Source organism: Mirounga leonina, unplaced genomic scaffold (genome assembly GCF_011800145.1).
Source record: "Mirounga leonina isolate KUSES-001 unplaced genomic scaffold, KU_Mleo_1.0 Mir_166, whole genome shotgun sequence".
Classification (NCBI taxonomy): Eukaryota; Metazoa; Chordata; class Mammalia; order Carnivora; family Phocidae; genus Mirounga; species Mirounga leonina.
This window is the reverse complement of record NW_023270418.1, coordinates 16,613,582-16,640,235: the sequence shown is the minus strand read 5'-3', so window position 1 is coordinate 16,640,235 and position 26,654 is coordinate 16,613,582.

Sequence of the window (26,654 nt, the reverse complement as noted above, 5' to 3'; positions counted from 1 at the left end):
ACAGCTTTCAGTTCACTGTGAGACATCATAGCCTCCCATTTATGTCCAGCTGCTTTTAAGATATTTCAGTTTGTTGATTGAGATAAAAACAGGATATCATTTTCATTTGTTTTAAACTTAGTTTTTGTTTGAAACTTAGTTCTACATAATCAAGTTGTACTTTCCTAAAAATTTTTGTGTTTTATTTTATTTTTTATTTTTTATTGTTATGTTAATCACCATACATTACATCATTAGTTTTTGATATAGTGTTCCATGATTCATTGTTTGTGCATAACACCCAGTGCTCCATGCAGAACGTGCCGTCTTTAATACCCATCACCAGGTTAACCCATCCCCCTACCCCCCTCCCCTCTAGAACCCTCAGTTTATTTTTCAGAGTCCATCGTCTCTCATGGTTCCTCTCCCCCTCTGATTTCCCCCCCTTCTGTCTTCCCCTCCTGCTATTTCTTTTTACTTTTTTTCTAAACATATATTGCATTATTTGTTTCAGAGGTACAGATCTGTGATTCAACAGTCTTACACAATTCACAGCACTCAACATAGCACATACCCTCCCCACTGTCTATCACCCAGCCACCCCATCTCTCCCACCCCACCCCCCACTCCAGCAACCCTGTTTGTTTCCTAAGATTAAGAATTCCTCATATCAGTGAGGTCATATGATACATGTCTTTCTCTGATTGACTTATTTCGCTCAGCATAACACCCTCCAGTTCCATGCACGTCATTGCAAATGGCAAGATCTCATTCCTTTTGATGGCTGCAAGTTGTATTTATATACCACATCTTCTTTATCCATTCATCGGTCGATGGACATCTTGGCTCTTTCCACAGTTTGGCTATTGTGGACATTGCTGCTATAAACATCGGGGTGCACATACCCCTTCGGATCCCTACTTTTGTATCTTTGGGGTAAATACCCAGTAGTGCAATTGCTGGATCATATGGTAGCTCTATTTTCAACTTTTTGAGGAACCTCCATACTGTTTTCCAGAGTGGCTGCACCAGCTTGCATTCCCACCAACAGTGTAGGGGGGGTTTCCCTTTCTCTGCATCCCCACCAACATCTGTTGTTCCCTGACTTGTTAATTTTAGCCATTCAGACTGGTGTGAGGTGGTATCTCATTGAGGTTTTGATTTGGATTTCCCTTCTGCCGAGCGATGTTGAGCACTTTTTCATGTGTCTGTTGGCCATTTGGATGTCTTCTTTGGAAAAATGTCTGTTCATGTCTTCTGCCCATTTCTTGATTGGATCATTTGTTCTTTGGGGGTTGAGTTTGATAAGTTCTTTATAGATTTTGGATACTAGCCCTTTATCTGATATGTCATTTGCAAATATCTTCTCCCATTCTGTCAGTTGTCTTTTGGTTTTGTTGACTGTTTCTTTTGCTGTGCAAAAGCTTTTTATCTTGATGAAGTCCCAATAGCTCATTTTTGCCCTTGCTTCCCTTGCCTTTGGCAATGTTTCTAGGAAGAAGTTGCTGGGGCTGAGGTCGAAGAGGTTGCTGCCTGTGTTCTCCTTTAGGATGCTGATGGACTCCTGTCTCACATTGAGGTCTTTCAACCATTTGGAATCTATTTTTGTGTGTGGTGTAAAGAAATGGTCCAGTTTCATTTTTTCTGCATGTGGCTGTCCAATTTTTCCAACACCATTTGTTATTTTTTCCATTGGACATTCTTTCCTGCTTTGTTGAAGATTAGTTGACCATAGAGTTGAGGGTCCATTTCTGGGCTCTCTATTCTGTTCCATTGATTGAGGTGTCTGTTTTTGTGCCAGTACCATGCTGTCTTGATGATGACAGCTTTGTAATAGAACAGGAAGTCCAGAATTGTAATGCCACCAGCTTTGCTTTTCCTTTACAACATTCCTCTGGCTATTCGGGGTCTTTTCTGGTTCCATACAAATTTTAGGATGATTTGTTCCATTTCTTTGAAAAAAGTGGATGGTATTTTGATGGGGATTGCATTGAATGTGTAGATTGCTCTAGGTAGCATTGACATCTTCACAATATTTGTTCTTCCAATCCATGAGCATGGAACATTTTTCCATTTCTTTGTGTCTCCCTCCATTTCTTTCATGAGTATTTTATAGTTTTCTGAGTACAGATCCTTTGTCTCTTTGGTTAGATTTATTCCTAGGTATCTTATGGTTTTGGGTGCAATTGTAAATGGGATCGACTCCTTAATTTCTCTTTCTTCTGTCTTGTTGTTGGTGTATAGGAATGCCACTGATTTCTGTGCATTGATTTTATATCCTGCCACTTTACTGAATTCCTGTATGAGTTCTAGCAGTTTTGGGGTGGAGTCTTTTGGGTTTTCCACATAAAGTATCATATCATCTGCAAAGAGTGAGAGTTTGACTTCTTCTTTGCTAATTTGGATGCCTTTGATTTCTTTTTGTTGTCTGATTGCTGTGGCTAGGACTTCTAATACTATGTAGAATAGCAGTGGTGATAGTGGACATCCTTGCCGCGTTCCTGACCTTAGGGGGAAAGCTCTCAGTTTTTCCCTATTGAGAATGATATTCGCTGTAGGTTTTTCATAGATGGCTTTTATATTGAGGTATGTACCCTCTATGCCTATACTCTGAAGAGTTTTGATCAAGAAAGGATGCTGTACTCTGTCAAATGCTTTTTCGACATCTATTGAGAGGATCATATGATTCTTGACCTTTCTTTTGTTAATGTATTGTATCACGTTGATTGATTTGCGGATGTTGAACCAACCTTGCAGCCCAGGGATAAATCCCATGTGGCCGAGGTGAATAATCCTTTTAATGTTCTGTTGGATCCTATTGGCTAGTATTTTGGTGAGAATTTTTGCATCCATGTTCATCAAGGATATTGGCCTGTAGTTTTTTTGTTGTTGTTGTTGTTTTTGTTTTTTTTGTTTTTTAAAGATTTTATTTATTTATTTGACAGAGAGACACAGCGAGAGAGGGAACACAAGCAGGGGGAGTGGGAGAGGGAGAAGCAGGCTTCCCGCCAAGCAGGGAGCCCGATGTGGGGCTCAATCCCAGGACCCTGGGACCATGACCTGAGCCGAAGGCAGACGCTTAACGACTGAGCCACCCAGGCGCCCCTGTAGTTTTTTTTTTTTAATTAAGATTTTATTCATTTATTTGACAGAGAGAGACACAGTGAGAGAGGGAACACAAGCAAGGGGAGTGGGAGAGGGAGAAGCAGGCTTCCTGCTGAGCAGGGAGCCCAATGCAGGGCTCGATCCCAGGACCCTGGGATCCTGACCTGAACTGAAGTCAGCCGCTTAACGACTGAGCCACCCAGGCGCTCCTGTAGTTCTCCTTTTTGATGGGGTCTTTGTCTGGTTTTGGGATCAAGGTAATGGTGGCCTCATAAAACGAGTTTGGAAGTTTTCCTTCCATTTCTAATTTTTGGAACATCAGAAGAATAGAGAGAGCACACTGTCCCGCGAGGGTTCCACCCCCCCACTCAGCCACTGGAGCGACGTCCCTCAGTGGAGCAGATTTCTAAAAGTTCCGATTTTGTGCTCCGGGGCTTTATCACTTGCCAGAAGCGGCCACTGGAGGCCCCCTCCCCTGCCATCTATCCTCCCGAATATCACCTCGGATTAACTTCTCCGCACGTCCTACCCTCCAGAAAGTGGTTGCTTTTCTGTTCAGAGAGTTGCTGCTATTCTTTTCTTCGATCTCCTGTTGAGTTTGTAGGTGGTCAGAATGGTTTGATCCCTATCCAGCTGATTTCTAGGACCAGACAAAATCCAGGTCTCCTACTCCTCTGCCATCTTGCTCCACCCCCTCAAAATTTTTGTGTTTTAAAATTTAGTTTTGCATAATCAATAATATAAAGCAAATTTGCTTAGAGGAAGACATAATTTTTGAAAAATTACTAGTGGACTTTTTGTAATTTTTTCATGATTGCTCTCTCATTTGATAAGTATGTTACGGTTCTCTTTAGAATTATCATGTTGAATAATGATATATAAAGTGAGCATTCAGTTTCAAAGATACACCAATCCAATAAACTATTGTGTAAATCTGAGTTTGGATTTGAATTGATCTTATGTTTAAATTTTGTTGTCACTTCATTCATTTTGCTTCATTTGTAAGGCTGATGAGGTCACAGGCCATACCAAAGAGACTGAAGCTTCTGAGTGTCATACCTTTTTTGGACTTCAGACCATGGAGCTTCTAGAGCTATTTAGATTGAAAAGAATTTGATAGAAAGCACTGTTTCATCTTTGAAAGTGTTGACTGCATAATTCCAGAGTCATAAGGGAAGCAGGACAAATTTTCTAAGGGTGACCGAGCATAAGTAAACATCCTGATGAGGAAATTCTTATGATTGCTAACCCCCAGCTTAGAGGGCAACATCGGTTCAATGACTGTAGAGCAATGAAAAATAGAAAAAATAAGACCACTATTTAAAATATTTTGGAAAATATACTTTTCATAGGTATTCAGTTTGAAAGAAGGAATGAGAATGAGAATAAGAGGTTTGTAGATAGAGCTATTTCAAAATGCTTTTATTCACCCAATTCAATTTCTATAGAAGAAAAGGAAAAGCTGTAGAGCAGACATCTGAGGATTATCTTACCAGCATCCACCCATTCTCTTCTCAGAAGTTCTCTTCTATTTTTTTTTAAGTTTGTTTGTTTATCAGACAGAGAGAGCACAAGTGCACAGCAGGGGGCATCCCTTGCATGAAGTTTTAAAAATAGATAATTAAATTCAGATGTGAAAAACGATATAGGATTAAAGGTCAATCAAATAATTTATGAAAGTGTTTTTTGTTGTCCAAAAACTGCTTATTCCAAAACAAGGAAGTATGTCCATAAAAACTCAGAAAATAAAATTTTAACACTATTTCAGAATGATACTTATAGGTGAAATGAGAGAATATTCTGGTAACTATATTATTGCACAATATAAATTTGGATTAAACAAATCAGTGGGTAAAATGACCATACGTATTAAGAGAGTAACTGAGAGAAAAATAATATAGATCTTAAGACAGAAGAAAACTTAATAGGCAAAAACAAAGGAAACAACAACAAAAAAACAAAGAAACAGAAACCAATGTTCAAAGTGAGTTTTGATACACTAGTACTGATGTAAACATAGAAAAAAATTCATGAAGCATAAAACAAGTCTTTCAAATTAATTTTAAAAATTTCAACAATGTTATCAAAAGATAAACAAATTTGAAAAAAACTGAAATTTTAGAAAATAGGATAAAGAAGGAAAACATGAAACAAAGTTGGGTTTCTAATTGTATCATGTAATATTGTTTCATTCAGATAAAAGAAAAAAAATTAGGAAAGAATGAAACAGAAACCAATAAAACAACTGAACAATAACAAAAAAACATCATAAAAAGAAATGCAAATTAAAAAATATTATATATATATGAAGCGTCAATAGACAAAGCTCCAGGGAAATATAGGTAAACTAAGAACTTTGAAATAGTTTTGTGTTTTTTTTAAAGATTTTATTTATTCATTTGAGAGAGAGAAAAAGTGGAGCGAGAGAGAGTACGAGTGCGGGGCTGAGGGGCAGAGGGAGAGGGAGAAGCAGACTCTTTGCTGAGCAGGGAGTCCAATGCAGGGCTCGATCCCAGGATCCTGAGATCATGACCTAAGCCGAAGGCAGACACTTAACTGACTGAGCCACCCAGGCGCCCCAGAACTTTGAAATAGTTCGAAATTTTTAACACAACATTCTCAGAAACTAGTGGATAGAGAAGAAAAAGAAAAGTAATTGGAGAAGGGTAAAGATCTGAATAGCAATATAGCATTAAGATTTTATTTTTATTTAGAATTCTATACTTGATAATATGCACCCTTTTGCATATTCATGGAACATGTTAAAAGAAGATCTTACATTAGTCTCTGATAAAATTAAAAAAGTAGATGAATAGAAAAAAAAAATGCAAATAGTAAGTCAAAAGAGACCTAAAAACCTGTGTTATAAACCACCTATTATGATTTAACTTAATTATACAGGAAATTATAAAAGAAATTAAGAAATACATAGAATGATACATATATTAAATGATAATAAATATGTCAATATATTATAGGACACAGCTAAATGAGTTAGACATAAATGGCTTATGATCAGAAATAATAGGTTTTTCTAATTTATTTTTTAAAATAACTTATGCACTGAAATAAAGGAGCTGGGAAAAAAGCAATAGAACAAAATAAACAAAAAGAAATGAGAGGAGAAAGCATTGTATTATCTATATTATTTATATTATCAATGAAATAAACTCCCACCCTTGAAAAATAGTGAAGATTAATAAACTAAAATGGATCTCTACAATAGATACTTCAAATACCTTAAATGTCAATAATGAAGAAGAGGAAAAGGAGGAGGAGATAGATAGTTAAGTAGGAAGAACACTCACAAAATATAAAATAAAGTTCATTTATTGGGTCAATGAGGAAGGAAATGCTGAACCACAAAGCCACTGGAAGGGCATGGTTAGAGTAAGACCCTGAAAATACCTGGGAACAGAGATTCCAGTGGTAACAACATATTCTTAACATATTCTTACTCCATTATCATATTTTCAGCTCCCCTTATTTAGCATTAAATTATTTTTGTGAATTCTCAGATAGCCTATATATTCAGTGATTTTTTTTTCCCATCCAAGAATCACATGCAACAGATAAATTTTCCCCCATTTTCCAATTGAAAAATGAAAAGACTGATTGTTCTGGTTTTAATAAACAGTCCTTGATGACCATGTCCCAGTTTTTATCTGAATTAATCAGATAAAAAATAAAGGAGAAGGAACATCTGGGTGGCTCAGTCAGTTAAGTGTCTGCCTTCAGCTATGGTCATGATCACAGGCCTGGGATAGAGTCCTGCATCGGGCTCATTGCTCAGTGGGGAGCCTGCTTCTCTCTCTGCCTGCCACTCCCCCTGCTTGTGCTCTCTCCTTCTGACAAATAAATAAAATCTTTAAAAATAAATAAATAAAAAAAGTAAAACTTCATTCAAGAGTATTTTCAAAACAGATTTCTGTTTGCCAAATGTTCAAACATCTAGTATGCCTTAGGGCATCTTTATTACCTTCTAACACTTAAATGAAAATTTGGATGGTTATAAAATTGTAGAATTACAAATTCTTTTTCATCCCTATATTAACCAGAGTAAGATATACTACATTGTTATAGTAAACTATCCCAAAATATCACAATAAAGTTTATTTCTTGGTCATGTCTGAGGCAGATCAGGCTGCCCTCCCATGGGAGCCTTCTCTGTAGAGTGACTCAAGGATCCAGGATACAGAGGGCAGAAATCTTTGTTTTATTAGTATTCTATCAGCCTAGAAGAATGCAATGTACTTAGTGCTCAAGAAATATTTCGTGCATTAATTAAATAGTGAATAAAAAGTAAAGGAAAACATAGAAAAAGTTCGTAGAGTTATACTATTGAGGAAGATGATATTTATAAAATAATATGTGGTTTGTTTAATGTATCAACATATGCCAAGATGAAGTGCTATAGGACTTTCTTCTAATTTAGAATACAATTCATTTGCATCTTTAACTGAGTGTGAAAGGATGCCTAGACACATAAATATGGTGGTGTTTTTCTTAAGAGTGTGAGAAAACTTCCTAAAATACCAGTTAATTGAGTGTTAGAGGAGAAAAAATTGGAGAATATAGAGCATATGATGAATCTTATTAGTTCTCAATTTCTCCATTGTTCCCCTGTTCCCTTCATCACTTCTTCCTCTAACTGTGCCCCATGGTTTACTATCCAATACATTTTCAATAGAATTATTGGGTAATATTTATTTTGGGTTTGTTACAATCCAAAATGAGTTGTAGTTAGTTGGTCATTCGTAATTGTTGAATCAAGTCTATTCACTTTTATTTCTAATTGTTGTAAATTTAATTATAATTTTTAAAGGAATATGCCAGTTTATAAAATATATATTCCCATAAATAAATTTGCCAGGCTATAGAAATTTACTACCTAACAAGAAATCGCAATCTTAACCATCAGATTTTTTGTTTTCTATTCATGGCTGCACATTAGAAAGCTCAAAATAGAGTTAAGGGACCAAAAAAAATGTAGTTATATTAGTTACATTCTAAGAATTATTTTCACGCCATGTACTATTAAGAATACCCTATCAATAAGTCATTGCCACCCAAGGAAGCACTGGAATGCCCTGTAGAGGTAAGTTTCCTCTCTTATACTTTTGAAGCTAACCCCCAACTTGCTGCTACTTTAGCAAGGTGACTTTCCTGACATTTCATATATCATTAATTATTTTTCCATTTTGCTTAATCTTACCACCCTCAGTAATTTGTCATATCCTTTGAATTCAGACACATGTGGTTGCATGCTAAAGGGACTGAAACACATCAGGACTCTAATTTTTCTTGACAACTACATTATGTCACCTCTAGCATTGGCATATTTTAAATTTCTGTGTTTTCTCCTGATTTGATTGACACATAGCATACTAAATTGTCTTAGCTCTTGAATGTACTTGATTATAGCCCCAAGACCTCAACCCCCTGGTAAGTGAGTATGCTATGATTTTTAGAAGCAAATATTCTTATAATTAAAGGAAACCTCTCTGTTATCCTCACTTATTCCTGTTAAGGAATAGCTTTTAATTTAGGACTAGAGCTTCAAAACTTACTGGCTTATAATACTATAATTCTGTTTGATGTGTGGAGTAACAAAATATTACTATTCTATAGTATTTAGCTTTTAGTTTACCTAAAATTCCACAGTAGTGTCTATTCTATAAGAATTAATGACTATAAGTTTCTTTGCTTTTTTCTTTTAAAGATTTTATTTATTTATTTAAGAGAGAGAGCTAGCAAGAGAGAGCAAGATCAGGGAGGAGAGGCAGAAGCAGGCTCCCGGCGTGTTGGGCTCGATTCCAGGACCCTGGGAATCAGGGCAGACACTTTAACCAACTAAGCCACCCAGGCACCCCTAGTTTCTTTACTTTTAAATGTGCCTCTGAAAAAAACCTAATTAATATATTGAATTCACCTAGACATATGCCATGTTTACAGCATACATCATTTTCCTGAAGAAAAGCAAAATGATAAGGAAACGACATTCACAATAATAGTTTGGCAATTTCTTTAAAGATATGAAAATAAGATCATTGTCTTTCTCCTTGAAACAAAAAGGATATCTAAAAAGGGATATAAACTCAAATAATTCGGTTTTAAAAAATAGTTCTTGGTCTCTTGTCCACTTTTCACTAAACCCTAGTAATACTACCTTATATGCTCCCACCAAATCTGCCCATATTATCTATTACAGCACATGAGACACCCCAGTACTCCATGTGCTTTTGCTGGGACCGCCTCTTCCCTGGTGTTGGCACTGCAAACCAACTACTTACAGGACCAATTATAAAAAGAAATCTATTAATTAGAACTGATTACCACTTATTTCCTATATATCAGCACAAATCCCATTAGGTCTTTATTCCTGTTTACCTCACTCATTTGTAAGTAGAGTGATCTTATACTTTGTCTTCCAAATAAGGCCACTTTGGAAAGTGGAGGAAACACTATTAAGAATTAAACTGGACCAACAAGGACAAATGGAAGCAGGCATATGTTCACTCTACAAGTAACTGTCCCTCAGCAAACAGGTCTTTATTCCTATGTCACCAGCCACTAAACTAAATACATGTGGGACTCCACCCTCTGCATTTTTCAAACCCTTCTGCTATGCCCTCTGGAATGTATGTGAGCCATCGTCCGAACTGTAAGCTATCCCCAAACTCGGCATGCTCCCTTTTGTTCCATCTGAAACCTAGCTGCAAATACCTCCAGTGGGGATTATTCCAACATTTCTCTTACCAAGGAGCCTGGGGTGAAGTAGGTGTCTTCCCTATTCTTCAAAATGCCATTTCCTTCCTAAAAGACATAACTGCACACTATACCACTGAGATGCTGAACACTTTTGTGGTTATCTAGTAATCAGCAAATCATCCCCCCTCCTTTCTTGAAAATTATAGTATCAAGTTTACTTTTTTAAAAAAATATTTTATTTATTTGAGAAAGAGAGAGAGAGCATGAGAGCACAGAGGGAGAGGGAAAAGCAGGCTCCCCACTGAGCAGTGAGCTGGACATGGGGCTTGATCCCCAGACCCTGAGATCATGACCTGAGCAGAAGGCAGATGCTTAACCAACTGAGCCACCCAGGCACCCCCAGTTCAATTATTTCTCTCTCCAGCACTATTTTGGTTGTGATTTTAAAGGCAAGTAATTTCAACTCTATCATCCATCCAACACCTTGGTTACTCAGTTCCTTCGGTTGACCACTTTTAATGATATTTACCTCCACCTTTCATCAGCCACCTGCTCCCACATGAGACAGCACTGTTCTTCATACAATCTCAGTTTTAAACACCCACTCAAATCACCACCACCCCCATCTCTCCAGTTTATCATTCAGTTATCTTTCCATTCCTTCTGTATCATCAATGTGTCCACGGTGACTATTCTTGTCATCATATAAACATGCTGCAATATTTCTCATCTAAGGGAGAAAAACACTCTTAATTCTCACCTCCCCCCCCCCAGCTCCTCTCTTGATCCGGTTCCCTTTGTAGCAGAACTCACTGAAAGTGTTGTCTATTGACCTACCCAATTGCTTTCAATAGTCAGTCACATTATACTTTCATCCCAATAACACTACTGAGAAGCAGGGGTGAGAGCTCTTGCTATTGCAGCCAAGAATTTTCATCTTGCCAAAGTGTTTGGACCTCTCAGCAGTGATGACACAATTAATTTCCTCCCCCTTCTCGCAGCACCTGCTTCACTCAGCAGCCTGGACACGACACGCTCCTGTCTGTCCTCCTTCTATACTGTCAGCTCCTTCTCAGGATCTTTTGCCCTTTTCTCTTCGCTGTCTATATTCACTCCCTGAGTCAGCTCTTTCATTCCCATGGCGTCACGCTTCTCGTATATGCTATCGATTACCACATTTTTTCCCTCTCTAACCTGGATGTCATTGCCCAGGGCTCCAGACCTGGGTGTCTGTTTACTTACCCATCATCTATCCTTGGAAGTCTAACACATATCCCAAGCTGAACAGAGCCAGAACAGCTCTGAAGCCATCCTCCAACTTTTTTTTTTTCCCTCATAGGTCTTCTATTAATCAATAAAGATCACCATCATTCACCTAGTGACTCAGTGCAGATATTTAGGAAACAGTCACGTTTTGTTCTTCCCCTCTCATACCACATCCAATTTTTTAACACGGTTGGCTCTTCTTTCAAAAGGTACCATAAATCAGAACACCTCTTTCCATTTGTTACCACCCTACTCTAAGACACAACCAGGATTCTTGCAAAATACAAACATAGTCTCCCTAGGGGGCTTTTTTCTTCCATTATTCTTATCTGAAATCTATTTTCAGCACAGCATCCTCAGTGATCTTTTTCAAAGGCAAGTAAAATCTAATCCTCTCTTGGTCCATCCTATCACAGGCAGAAAATGTCAATTCTTTATGTGGGCATCCAATGGCTGACTTGGCCTCCCTGCTGCTCAGCTCTCTCAAGCCACCTCCTACCTCTGTTTTTTTATGGCTTACATCTCTTCCAACTGACTCTTTGTTGATGCCTCCTCAAACATACCTAATTTTTTCCACTTTAGAGTCTCTCCATTTTTTCCCTTCTTCCTTAAATGTTCTTTCCCTAGATATTCACATAGTCCATACCCATTTCTTGCAAATTTTGCTCAGCTATATCCTCAAACCATGGCTCCCTCTCTCCATTACCCTTAAAAAAAAAAAAAAGGTAAAATCAAAACTTTCCTAAAAATATAAAATATAATAACATGTCAAAATTACATTTAATTCATTAATTAGGGGAGGAACCAGCAAAATGTTATAAGTAGTTCAAAGGAAAATTTAAATAATCATACATATATATGCAATAAGGAATTCTGAAATAAGTTTATAAATAGATGCCAAACCAGTGTATCCACAGGGCAGGGATCAATAGCATTCTGCCACATACAATTTATTTGCATTTTTATGAATGCAATTTTTATCATTATCAGTTTTCTACCTTTTAGAGTTGTAAATTAGCCAAAAGGCAATGAAAGGAAGAGATTACTTGGAAGAATACACCAGATAGCACGCTCCATGGTCTTTTTTTTTTTCCACTTCAAAGTCTTTCATAATATTTACTGACACTTGCTATCTTCCTATCCCCTCCTTTACTTTCCCTCACTGAACTTATTACTAAATGAAAATATATTATATATTCACATTTTATTGTCTGTCTCTCTCATTAGAAAATAAGCACCATGAAAGCAAAAAATTTTAAAAGTTTGTGGCACATAGTAGCTGTTCACAATTTGTTGAAGGTTGAAGAAATGTATATATTTCATAACAGATCTTGAATATTAACTGTGGTCATATATATTTTTAAAAGGTAAATAATGACTCTTATCAAAACACAAATTGAATATATTTCAAAGATTTTATTTAACTCTTTAGCCAGTAAGAGACCAGTTCAAGTTAAAACTAAACTGTTAAAACTAGTTTGAAAGATAATTCAGAGTAAACACACACACATAGGAAATCAGGAGTGGTTTCACAAGAAATGAATTGGTTATGAATTCAAAACTGATCAATCATACCACAATTGGACACATTCATTTGCACTTCTATTAAAACTAATCATTGGCATTACTATCAATTTTCTACAACTTATAGATATTTAAAGTAGCTCAAATATAATGAAAGGTATAGATAATCTGGAATATTAGATAGGATACCTGATCAACTTTTACCTCATTTAAAAATCTTTTCAGTTTTTTTCTAACATCACATGGACTATAAAACTTAAGAACATTAGTATGAGAAAAAAAAGAAAAGAACAAAAACATTAGTGAGAGAATTGTCCATATATACGGAAGATACCTAAACTCTGAATGCTAGTCCTCTATTTTTTTGTATTCCCATTATTGCATATCAATTATCAGCCAAAATTTAAGTAAGTCATAAGCCAAAGAAATGTGATTTTTTTTTACCATTAATCTTGCATTTTAAAGTATGTTTTGCTAATTATCCTAGATGTCTTCGTTTACACAGCAATTAAATCAAGTGTTCTGGTTTGGATATTTGTAGAGACTAGTTAGCTTTTCATTCTGTAGTCATATTAAAGCCTTAAGTCAGTTTTTTTTTTTTTCCCTATATAATAGATTCTTGGCCACAAGGGATTGTGGCAAAAGATTCCAATATTTAACATGAATCTTGCTCATTGTTTTAATTGCAACTAATGCTATAATGTGGTGTACTGAGCCAGAATTGTGAAGTGGTTCCCCTTACCTGTTTGTATGAGCACCAGAATCCTAATTCTAATAAAAAAATGGGGACCATCCATGCCAAACATTTTTATATGACACAGTAAGTATAAAGTCTGGTTAAGCATCCATGAATTTGATTAAAAAATTAATTTATTATATATTTGACTGTCCACAGCTATTGATAATGACCTATAGAGAACTTCTTATCAATGTTATTTCTCCCTAGTGTATATTTCAAGTACCTGGTGATAACTCTGATCCATTGTAGATACTGATTTGTTTCTCATGCTATTTTTGCCCTGTGTGGCCTGACTGAGATATCAGCATATTATTTCAGGCCCTTCTTGCTGTGTCTTGGACTTTATCTTTACACTGACTCAAACTGGAGCCTCTGATCACTGACTATTACACTCATAATGGCTGCTTTATGACATAAATCTGCTTCTAAATGTGAACTCTTCAATGAATTCCATTCTTCAACTAGGCCACCCTCTGTTCTCTTAGTGAGCATTACAATGCTAAGGGGCTGAAACAATTTGAGAGAAGACTGTTTTCCTGATTGGAGACCAAAATGGAAAAAGAAATATATGTGAGCTGCATTAAACCATTTCTTTTAAAACACCATTAAGCATGTTCTAACCAACATCCATAGATTAGAACATTACAATTAAAATATTCTACATTCAGGGGCGCCTGGGTGACTCAGTCAGTTAAGCATCTGCCTTCAGCTCAGGTCATGATCCCAGGCTTCTGGGATCGAGTCCCACATCAGGCTCCCTGCTCAGTGGGGAGTCTGCTTCTCCCTCTACCCTTCCTCCCTGCTTGTGTTCTCTCTCTCTCATGCTCCCTCTCAAATAAATAAATAAAATCTTTAAAAAAATATTCTACACTCAGCAAGGTATCGGTTACACTAGGATATCTTACAGAGTGCTGGTCATTAACACAATTTTTGAAGAGAGCACAAGGTATCTTGTAGAACACACTCAATATATCCTGAAAATTTGACTCTTCCCAAGACCATATGACTTGTATATTTTAGAGATCTTTCTATATTGCTTTAGCTTGCTATCCACTTCTTTCAAATATTGGGAAAGAACATCCTTGTAAGAGATTTTCCTTGGCCTTAGATCTCTTTAACATTGATTTTAATCAACAATATGAGGCAAAATTAAACTGCACAGATAACCCATGGTATGATTAAATTATTATCAGACAGTAACTAATCTAGGCCAAGGAAGCTCAGAGCATTTCAGCATTGGAATATGATTTCTATAAATCAGTAACAAAACTCATACATGGCCAAGGCTAGAAATAAAAAGTTCCTAGGGATTGACCTGTATGTGTGTACATGGATGTATATGTGTGTGCATATGCACATGTGCTCATACTATTCTTTGTTTTCTCTTTTACCCTTTGGTCTTAAAAAAAAAAAATGCGTACCAGTGCCAATATGTCTACCTAAGCACATGTTGATTTCATTTTATATATACTTATCAATAACACTTTGCATAAGTATGCATCTGTGTGTAAGGGCATATACATGTACATATAGATATATTAGATGGCTATAACTGTACTTATAGCTATCGATACAATAGTTTTATCAGTGTTCTAAAAGTAGTTTTCCAAATTTTCAACAATTTATCTAAAACTCAGAATTTACCTGGAAGTCATTTAAATAATAAAGTCAGATACTAAATACATGAAAGAGCATCTGATTTTAATGGTACAGTTTTCAGCTTTTCCTCATTCTTCCACTAGCTTTTGTACTTCACAATATGAATGGTAACACTACTAGAAAGAACATCATCTAATAGACACAAAATGCTCTGTAGGTAAAAACACCATGATGATGAAATAATCAGTTCCTCTAGGAAGTCTTGACTGATATTCTCTCCTAGATGATATCATACTTTTTATGCATAATTGCTTGCCTGTGAGCCTGTGACCCACAAGAGAGCGATCTCTTGTGTGTGTAGGGACTGGACTCTTATATCGATTCTTTAGATCCTCTCATGCTGCCCAGATGAGGTGCTCAATCTACATTCTCTGAATGAGCAGAAAAAAGATCATAGGAGAGAATAGCTGAAAACAACTATCCTAAAGAATTAGTCTTACAATCAAGACACAATGAGAACAACCATTAGAATTGATAAATATCTATCTCCATTAAAATATTCTGCTTCACAATCATTTGAACAAAGGTAGAAAAAAAACCCACCAATTATTCAACTAATATAAATGCTCTAGGTGCTACATAGGAACAAGGGACAATGGTATTTTCCCTGGTTCAGAATGACATATGACATATTGCATATTAACTTTGTAGTATGGATTCTATATAAGGTGTGCACCTTATGGGATAGACGAAGAGCCCTGATAACTATTAACATTAGAGGAAACAGGATAAAGGCATCTTGAGAGAGCAGAGCATACAATCAAATATAAAATTAACAGTGAGCTACAGAGTAGGCGGAATTTAAGGGGGAAAACTGTGAATCAGTTGTAACTGAGTAGGCTTGTTCTTTGTCATACTATCTACTGATGTGATTACTAAGGAGATTGTTAGATGCATGTATTTTTATCTCAGATAAGTTAATGAAGAGACAGTATAGCAAATTGTAGCACCAGCACTTGAAAAAAAATGTATGTTTGAGTGGGAAAACCAAGTATTTAGTTCCTTGATTTGATGTCAAGAAATTTAAGTTTCTAAGAAACAGAATATGAACCTGATGCTGCAATGTTTCTGAATACAGCATTCTGCTCTGAGTTGTGATAGATTTTAACAAGCTACAATTAAGGGCGCCTGGGTGGCTCAGTTGGTTAAGCAACTGCCTTCGGCTCAGGTCATTATCCTGGAGTCCCGGGATCGAGTCCCGCATCAGGCTCCCTGCTCAGTGGGGAGTCTGCTTCTCCTTCTGACCCTCCTCACTCTCATGCTCTCTCTAACTCATTCTCTCTCTCAAATAAATAAATAAAATCTAAAAAAAAAAAAAACAAGCTACAGTTAAGCAACAATAACGTACCTAAAATTATTCATATATATTGTTTTTGTCCTTCCATATTTCTATATACCTTTTGTATTTTCGTATCTCTATCTTAGCATCTTCTTTCTACTGCCTTTTATATGTATATATGTATACACACACATACTTGCATATAAAAGATCACATAATACAACTGAATTTTATGTCTCTATTTAGACATCCAATAAAGTATTTATTAAATGTGTACTATGTGCTAGATATATGAACACGTAAAGGAAAATAAAATATAGTCTGGCCTTGTGGAGCATGATGTCAATGTGGGGAGATGACTACATTAAACAGTATTAGAGTAGGCAGTAAACAATCTTTGATAGAGATTTATCTAACAATCTATGGCAGTCCAGGAAATGAATGTGCAGGATATTTATTGAAGGGAGCCAAGGAAGGCTTTCACAAATGTTAAAATACTTGAGTGCAGTCTCTAAGAAAGAGAAAGAACACACAGGTATAAAAGGAAAAGAGGCAATGTCAGAAAGAAAACAGCATTTGTAAAGGCACAGAGGGGCACGAGAGTGAAACACATAGAAAATCACATGCAGGTCAACTGATGACCTGTTGACCTGTTACAAATATATGCAGATATGTAAGATTTAAATAAATGCATGCATATTTTTTTTTTATTCTTCTATGTTTAGACACACAACCTTCTCTAATTTTTTTCTCCAATAGTAAGAAAAAATTCCTTGCTTTTCAAGGACATGCAGAAGAAATCTAGCTAATACTTCCTCAAAGCAATAAAGCAACTGAGTAATGTAATTCAATCCAACAGCTACAAGATACTCTACTCCCTTCATTACTCCATAAAACATTTTGCCTATTTGTGAGGAAAACATTTCACTTTTAAATTGGGATTCCAAACTACTCTCATAAAATGGAGGTGACTCATGCTTGAATATTTCTGTCTGTCTTTCACAGTTGTCATTTCTTGCTTGTACTGGGAATGGGCTATTTCCTCCCTCCTACCCCAAGATTTAAATTAAAAAAATCACAACAGGGGAGTGAAATAAAATAAAATCATGATTTACTGGTTTCAGCTCTAGTCAGAGAAGCATTTTGTCATTTCTTTCTAAACGCTTTAAAAAGCATTTACATCTTCAATGATACCAAGGTCATGTGAATCTCTGAGGCTATTTTTTTTTTAAAGATTTTATTTATTCATTTGAGACACAGAGATACAGAGAGAGAGAGAGAAAGCATGAGCAGGGAGAGAGGCAGAGGCAGAGGGAGAAGCAGGCTCCTCGCTGAGCCAGGAGCCCGATGTGGGGCTCGATCCCAGGACCCTAGGATCATGACCCGAGCCGAAGGCAGCCGCTTAACCATCTGAGCCACCCAGGCGCCCCTCTGAGGCTATTTTTGATGGAATATTTTTACTAGGTCTGACAGCAGAGAACATAGCACTGAAGCTCACCTCACAAATGTAATTTGGAGTGTTAATTGGAAAGGACCTTGCTGACCCAGTGATTTCTACTCTCTAAGAATTGGTGACAAGATATCCCATCCTTCCTTCTGAAGTCTGGTGGACAGAAAAGGTGAAGATCATGAGGGATTTTGTTGGGGGAGGAAAAGGTACAGAATATGGGCAATAGGAGAAGAGAAATGTAAAAAATAAAAAAAAAAGTTTTGATTACTTGGTGAAAATAAATGAAAATAAATTATATCACTTCTGAAAGTTTAAGCAAATGATCTAAGAATGGTTGGGACTAGTCCAGTTTCTATTCAGAATGTCTTTAAAATAGAGTCAAGAAGGAAACCCAGATGTTTTGTAATGGGAAAGTCCAGCAAAACAAAATGGAGACTTGTAACTTCTCAGTAGGAAGTGTAAGCCTACCCAGCTCACTGTCAGAGGGGCTTTCTCTCATAGTCTGCGAAGTTAGACATGTGTACCATCCAGACTAGACAATCATGAGGAGCTTAATTTCAAAATCCTACAAAGTATGTTGTGGGTTAGAAGAAAACAGAAATTTCTGGGGACCTGATTAAGGCCTTCTATACAAATCAAAGTGTATGAGGGCACTGGGGTGCTCGGCATGGGGGTAGGAGTAGAGTAGAAGTCATGAATAAGGAAAAGTAACCCAAGCACAGAGACAGGCGTGTGCCATTTACTCCCCAACTGAACACTTTTCTCACTCATAAAAGTAGTCTAAAGTTTAAGGAAAGAAAATTTACTCTGTATTAAAGTCAGGGCATTTGCAAGAAGAAATGTACTTGTTTAGATCATATGCTATGCAAAATGAAGAAATTGACAAAATTTTTCTTGTAAGACTTCTATCAGTACTGACTACTAAATAGATTGAGAAAATCATTCCTGTTCCTGGTCTTAAACTTTTATAGATGTTCCTAAAATGTTCATTTAGCTCACCTCTGGTAACAGATTTAGCAGGATGATTTATGAACAGGGCTGATTTCCACACCACTGATGGATGCTTTATTCACTTAATGATCACTGGCAAGCTATTATAAAACCTGAAGTGTTACTAATAGGACTTTTTAGCTCTTATACTGTAAAACACAATTTGTGAGCTTTTTTTTTTTTAAAGACCTAAAGCCTCAAAACACAGACACACACACACACACACATACTTTACTTTTCCATGTACTAGGCATTTTAACCTCAGGTCATGTATTAAACTACTTGACTGCTATGTTTTCAGGCAATACATATAAAAGCCAGGTTGGATAATATATTAGGATAGATAATACACTAAGCTACCTGTAATTAAGAAAGAGAATCTCTAACAAAATAAATAGAAATATCTCCTTTTGAAAAATTATCTACATAAATAAATGTTACATGTAAGTAATTGATGTTTAATAACACTATCAAATGCAGGTTGCTTTAATTATATACCATGTACTGTATGTTATTTTCAGGTGTTGAATGTATGCATGTGATTTTAGGGATTTGGGATTAGAAATATTTTTAAAATATTTTCTTTATATATTTTGCTGTTTTTATATAGAGGATGTAAATCTGTGTGACTTTAAAAATCCAAGGGGCCTACTAGATATCATTCTCTAATTCAGTAATTCAGAGGCTTTTGTCAAGTTTACTCCCATATCAGTGATTTATAGTAGGTATGGTGAGGAAGGCTGGTGCTTGATATTGTTTTCCATTTGATAGAGGGAATCACGACACCAAAATTGGTAATGTGGGTCTTGATGTCTCAATATTCTCATCTGGGCACTGAGGGGGTTAGACTAGCTGATCTCCAAGGGCTCTGACACCTCATACATTATTCAGTTCTATAAACCCAGAACATAAAATGAGGCACTCCACAAATTTAAAACAGTAAAGTGTATGATGACTGACATTCCCTCAAAAAACTTATTACATCCATTTTAAAACCACAATCTTTAGGGAGTATAAAGGAATTTGGTATAAAACTTGTATTAGGCTCCAAAATACGAGGCAAAGACCACCTCCTGTTTTCAGTGTTCATCTTCTTAACTATAGCGGAGCATGGTTATATATCAAAGCATGATGGTTAGTTAAAATTTAACTAATATAAAAAAGATCAATTTCTTGATATAGTTCCTATTTCCAAGGTGAGAGGGTTGGAGATGCTGACTTTATACAGTACAGATTAACCTGTCCCTAATAAAATGGGAAGGTTAAGGTTCCCACTCAATTTGCCACTCATGTTATAATCATTCTAAACTTCCAGATAGCACAGGATGCCTTAGTAGGGAGAAATAACTTTGAGCTGAATAATTTTTTGTTAAAACTCCATCTAGGACCTGGCTTTCTTTTTTTACCTGGATGAAACTGTTCTTTGACACAAAAAGTAAAATATGATGACAAAAAAAAAAAAAAAAACCCACAATTTAACATCAATCAGAAACCAGAAAAATTAGAAATCATTTTCATTTCTTCTTTTTTTTCCCTTTCACCAAACTGCAAGAGTTACACATCAAAAGACTGGACTCTATTTAGAGAGAAAAGCTAAGATAGAAGTACTTCAGGAATGCAAAGCACATGGACAAAACAATTTATCACCTAAGGTACAAGAGTAGCTAGGGCCTACTTGAAACAAAAGCAAAATGTCACCTCAGTGGGCCTGATGAGAGAGGAAGGACCAAAAATAAGGAACTGAAAGGGTCCAAGTCATAAAAGGATTGCACTGTAGATATCTTCAGTCAAATCCTACTCTATGGGCTCTTAATTCCTGCGTTGCCTTATATAGTTCCCCTACAGGAACCACTGTGTTAAGCAAGTTATACTGGGCCCATTTGAGTGATTTGTCCTCCAGAGACACGGCCATGGGCTGAGCTTCACCTCTCTGTGCCCTTCCCAACTCCAAATGAGGCACACCATCTCCAAGGTCCAAGATAGTTGTGTTTACCAAAGGACCATTTGGCAGCAAGTAGGAGACAGGTTATCATCTGAATGTTTTCTAGTATTACATTTGTTAAAAATAGAAGGAAGAGCCAACTATTTTGGCTGAACTTGGAAATATGGGTCCTGAAACTTTCTTCTCACCTTAGTAAAAAGAATGGAGATAGGACCTTTTTTTTCTTAAATAAAAAGCATCATACTCTTTGGAAGATGCATCCTTTGCATTGTTTGCAAAGTGAAAACACCCTATTATTATAGACAAGGAAAATAGAGTACCAGAAGCTACAAACTATAAAAACTAACCAGCAAGAGAGTTGTATCATTTCATGTTGTACTTAGCTGCATATAATGGGAGAATCTTAAATAATGAGCTTCAGTAAGAGTTTATTTCACTTGCAGGACAAGAAACTCAGATGAAGCTGATTAATGACTTCATCAGAGATGCAGTCTCCATAAGCCCTTACTTAGCACATTGCCTTGTGTCACAAGATGATGGCTACTTTTAGGTATCACCTCGGATTCCAAGCAGGAAAAAGTAGGGAGGGTGAAATCAAAGGACCATGACGGACAAGTCCGCCTCTTTTTATCAGGGAAGCAAGAGCTTTGCCAAATGCCACACCCAGGAAATTCCAGTTATATATCATTGACATGACCTAGGATTCATGGCTACTAACTACAGCTAGTTACGGATGGCCATGGGGATTGAGATTACCATGATGGACTTTGTCCAATGATGATTCACCTGTTAAAAGCTCAATTTCTTTTTTTTTTAAGATTTTATTTATTTATTTATTTGAGAGAGAGAGGGGGAGAGAGAGAGAGAGAGCATGAGAGAGGGGAGGGTCAGACGGAGAAGCAGACTCCCCGCTGAGCAGGGAGCCCGACATGGGACTCAATCCTGGGACTCCAGGATCATGACCTGAGCCAAAGGCAGTCACTTAAACAACTGAGCCACCCAGGTACCCCAACAGCTGAATTTCTTATGTTCACTAATGCAAGAAAGAGGGTAGCCCCATTCCTCAAGAAGAGAGTCAGAGCAAATTAATGGGTGGACAATGAACTTGAGTTTTTAAACTCTAGCTAGTTATATTTCTGCTTCTACATATGTATTTTTAAGAGTCAGGGAATTGTTTTTATTTTACTTGTATTAGCTAATGATACATTTTTCTTTATAAAAATATCAAAAACAGTCATTCTGTATTGTCCTAGCCTTTGGTTAAAAATGAATATAATCTTGGCTTTGGAGCTCAAAGCCAAGGTGAAGAATCACATTGGATGCAAGGCCATGAAAGCCACAGATAGCATTCTATAGGAATACATGAGAAGGAAACAAACCTTACCCTGGGAGATCAGAGAAATAATTTGCTTTGTTGAAGACACTAAGGACTCCATAAAATACAGAAATATTTACTGGTGACACTATAAATTACTATAAATAAAATGCTGACAAAGAGAGAAATATACTTTAAAAACAAAAGAATGTGAAAAGCAATGATTAAGAAAAAACATCTATGCAGAGGACTCTAGCAAAATTGCCTGAATTGGATTACATATGACTTTGTATTACCAAATAAGGGGTATGAGACATCCTGGTCTCACTAAATCTATTTCTGAACAAGACATATGAATTCTAAACTTCAAATCTCTTTACAGTAGATGTGCTTTAAATTATTCCCAATTTGTTTTACATAATAAGGGTAACCCTATGCTTTTATATCTCTATGAAATGATCACGATGTTGAGAGTACCAAGATCATCCTAAGTAGAGAACAAACCCTTAATTTGTTGTTTGAAACAAGATGGGCATAATTAGATGAAATATTTGTTTCATTTGTTCATCTACTTAAATGAGCAACTACAGTGTGTCGGCACATAATTATTAGGAGAGGTATTAAGATCGATATGTTATGGTTTATTGCCCTTATGGAGCTATGAAATAATCAAAACAACAGTTATATACTGTGTCTTATTGTTTTTTTAAAAAATGTAAATCCTCTCATGTAAAGGGAGCAGGGAGCAGATAACTTCAGAGATTCCCATACAAACAAGAAATAGAAGTAGCCAGAAAGGCAAGCAGAGAATATTGACGCTCTGAAATTTGCTCTTTGCCAGATCTCTTTTTAAATGCCTGGAAAGGGAAAGAAAGAAGAGAAACAAGCTGTGGGAAGGGACTGGGAGGAAGAAGAGGACACTGAGGGGGTAAGAGGTGGATGCAAAGAGGGGAAAAAAAACGAAAAAGAAAAGGTGGAAGAGGTGAGGAGTGGAGAGAGAAGGAGAGAACAAAGGAGATAGGCACTGCATTCTGACATTGAAGAACCCATTCACAAAGCTCTGGGCCTGGACTACAAATGTGCAAACCACATGGACGCACAGACGCACTAGAGAGTGCCAGCACAGTGGCCCCCACTGGCCATGGCTCCTATCAGGCCTCCCTTCTTCTGCCCTACAGCCCTGCAGTCTGTCCCCAATAAAGCAGACAGAATCAGCCTTACTGACTGTAGGCTGGGTCATGTTTCACTGCTCAGTAACTTTCAGTGGCTCTTCATTTTATTTAGGGTAAAAGCCAATATCCTTTTAATGGTCTACAAGGCGTTGTGTGTGTGTGTGTGTGTTTTCCCCCCTTTTAAAAACTCTCTGACCTCATCTTCTTCTGCTGTGCTGTAGCTACTGGCCTCCTTCCCTCTCTCAAACATCCCAAAGGGGCTCCTGGCACAGAGCTCTGCACTGCCTACTTTCTCTTCTAAAGATTGCTCTTCCCAGCTACCTCCTGGCTCCTTCAAGTCTTTGCTCACACGTCAACTTCTCAGAAGTTTATCCATAAGTGACTAAATGGTTTGAATTCTCTTTCTGACAACACTCTCAGTCCTCCTCACTCCGTTCTATTGTTTCTCCTTATCAGAGCCCTTGCCATATCAATCGAATTTATTCGATAAATTTCATTAATATCTGTCTCCTACAATAGGATATAAACTCTTTGAAAAATACAAGATTTTGTGTTTTTTCCTTTTTATTCACTTATATACCCTTAACATTGTGAAGATAGGATGGCTCATAGTCACTAATATAAATATATGTATATTTATTATTATATATATATTTATATATAATAATAAATAAATGATATTAGTTCTATATCCAATTTTCTTTGGGGATCCACAGCAGAGCACCAATTTATTCTTAAACTTTAAAATATTTCTTCTATATAGATTAACAAATGTTGATGTGATTCCTACAACCACACTGTTGCATTTTGATTGATACAAATATTTTATAGCTTATTCTCATTCATAATAATCCATGTAAATAATCATCACCTTTTTTCCTCAATCTTTTTTGGAAGCCACTTTCAAGTTTGTGTGTGTGTGTGTGTGTGTGTCAAACTTTCGACTCTAGTCATTACACATATATGGGAAAAGGGCTTGTAAAAGGTACTAGGGAAGTACAGAAGAAGCTGTAGGAGGAGCATTTAGAATGATTTCATGAGTACATGATGCTTTGTTAGAAATATTCACTCATTCACAAATTATTTAGGCATTCAAGAGAGAGAGCTGTGCTGTGCGATTAAAAAGTGAGAAATTGCATAAAAGTGTGTCTTGTATGGATGTCCTATATGGATTTTCATGTAGCTATATTTAAAAAGGCAACATGTGAAAAGCGGTGGGAGATAGATATAGAAAATGACCAAAATACTCATCAACTTTTTTCAAAGTCCAGCTCAAATGATGCCTTCACCTCTCTATCTTACCAATTAACCCCTCCTGTAATCCTTCTCCTTACCATTCAAATGTGCTACCTCCCTTCTATATTCTTCCATAAAGAATATTTTTTAATAATTAATATGTTTTCATTATAAAAAATCAATTTTAAAATTTTATTTTTTCCCCTAAAATTTCAATTTTCTTATAATTTCGATCAATTTCTGCCTTTCCCATTAGTCTGCTGTTCACTCGCTTGGTTTCTCTGTTAGAAATTATGTTTTCCCAGGATAGGTATAACCTATCATTTACCTTTGCAAGTCCCACGATTATTTAGACATAAGAGCACCCAATAAATACTGATGATGAACTACTGAATCGAAATTGGTGACCTGGTATACTGTTTTGCCAGGGACAGTCTTAGTTGATGCTATTGCAACACTGTAATTATTAACAGAGCCAGCTTTCATTCTTTTTTTTTTTTATTCTTATGTTAATCCCCATACATTACATCATTAGTTTTAGATGAAGTGTTCCATGATTCATTGTTTGTGCATAACACCCAGTGCTCCATGCAGAACGTGCCCTCCTCAATACCCACCACCAGGCTAACCCATCCTCCCACCCCCCTCCTCTCCAGAACCCTGTTTGTTTTTCAGAGTCCATCGTCTCTCATGGTTCGTCTACCCCTCCGATTTCCCCCGCTTCATTCTTCCCCTCCCGCTACCTTCTTCTTCTTCTTCTTTTTTTTCTTAACATATATTGCATTATTTGTTTCAGAGGTACAGATCTGAGATTCAACAGTCTTGCACAATTCACAGCGCTTTCCAGAGCACACCCCCTCCCAGTGTCCATCACCCAGTCACCCCATCCCTCCCACCCCACCCCCCACTCCAACAACACTCAGTTTGTTTCCTGCGATTAAGAATTCCTCATATCAGTGAGATCATATGATACATGTCTTTCTCTGTTTGACTTATTTCACTCAACATAATACCCTCCAGTTCCATCCACGTCGTTGCAAATGGCAAGATCTCATTCCTTTTGATGGCTGCATAATATTCCATTGTATATCTATACCACATCTTCTTTATCCATTCATCTGTCGATGGACATCTTGGCTCTTTCCACAGTTTGGCTATTGTGGACATTGCTGCTATAAACTTCGGGGTGCACGTACCCCTTCAGATCCCTACTTTTGTATCTTTGGGGTAAATACCCAGTAGTGCAATTGCTGGATCATATGGTCCAGCTTTCATTCTTAACAATACTCCCATTTGGATGAATAGTTGTATCAACTTCTTTCTTGGGACCCACACTAGAGCAAAACCTGTAATGCAAATGGTGGCAATGCAAGTTATGGTAATTGCACAGAAGCCCTCTGAACTTTTCTTGTGTTAGGCAGCACTTGCATGGAGCCCAAATCAACTTCCTTTATTCCATTCTTATGCAAACTCCACCATGGGTCCTTTCTTGACACTTAGCAACTTGCAGCTATCATCTCAGCTCCTACTTAATTTCTTCTTTTTTTTCCTCCTTCTATAGAGTTTAGTTAAATTCTGACTTAATTTTTCTGTTATTTAACTTTTAATTTAAATTTTTTTTAAAGATTTTATTTATTTGACAGAGAGACACAGTGAGAGCAGGATCACAAGCAGGGGGAGAGGGAGAGGGAGAAACAGGCTTCCCACTGAGCAGGGAGCCCGATGCGGGGCTCGATCCCAGGACCCTGGGATCATGACCTGAGCAGAAGGCAGACGCTTAACAACTGAGCCCCCCCAGGCGCCCCTATTTAAGTTTTAATTTAAATTCCAGTTAGTGAACATACAGTGTAATATTAGTTTCAGTTGTACAATACAGTGTTTCTAATGTGCTAAAAGACAGGACTGGCATAGTTGCGAAGGATTTACTCTCCAATATATAATGTTCTCTGTACAAGTTATATTTTATAGTTACCAATTACTCAAACTAATTTTTAAATAATTTAGAATAAAGATAATTTATTAGACTGGCCCCAGGTATAGTATTAATGGCCATAAACACTGTGGAACTGGGCATAGGCAGGAACAAGTGGTCACAGATCGTGGCCAATGAAGATAATGCCACCAGTCCTCTACTTCCCTACACTATGTGGCTGCACTTTGCACCCCAGACACTCTCAGCTATGCCTCTTTTCTCAGCTATGTGCTATACACAGTCTGTAACTGACCCTTGGCTTTTACCTCACTCTCTTATGATTCAAATTCCGGGGGAAGGATGTATTAGTTGATT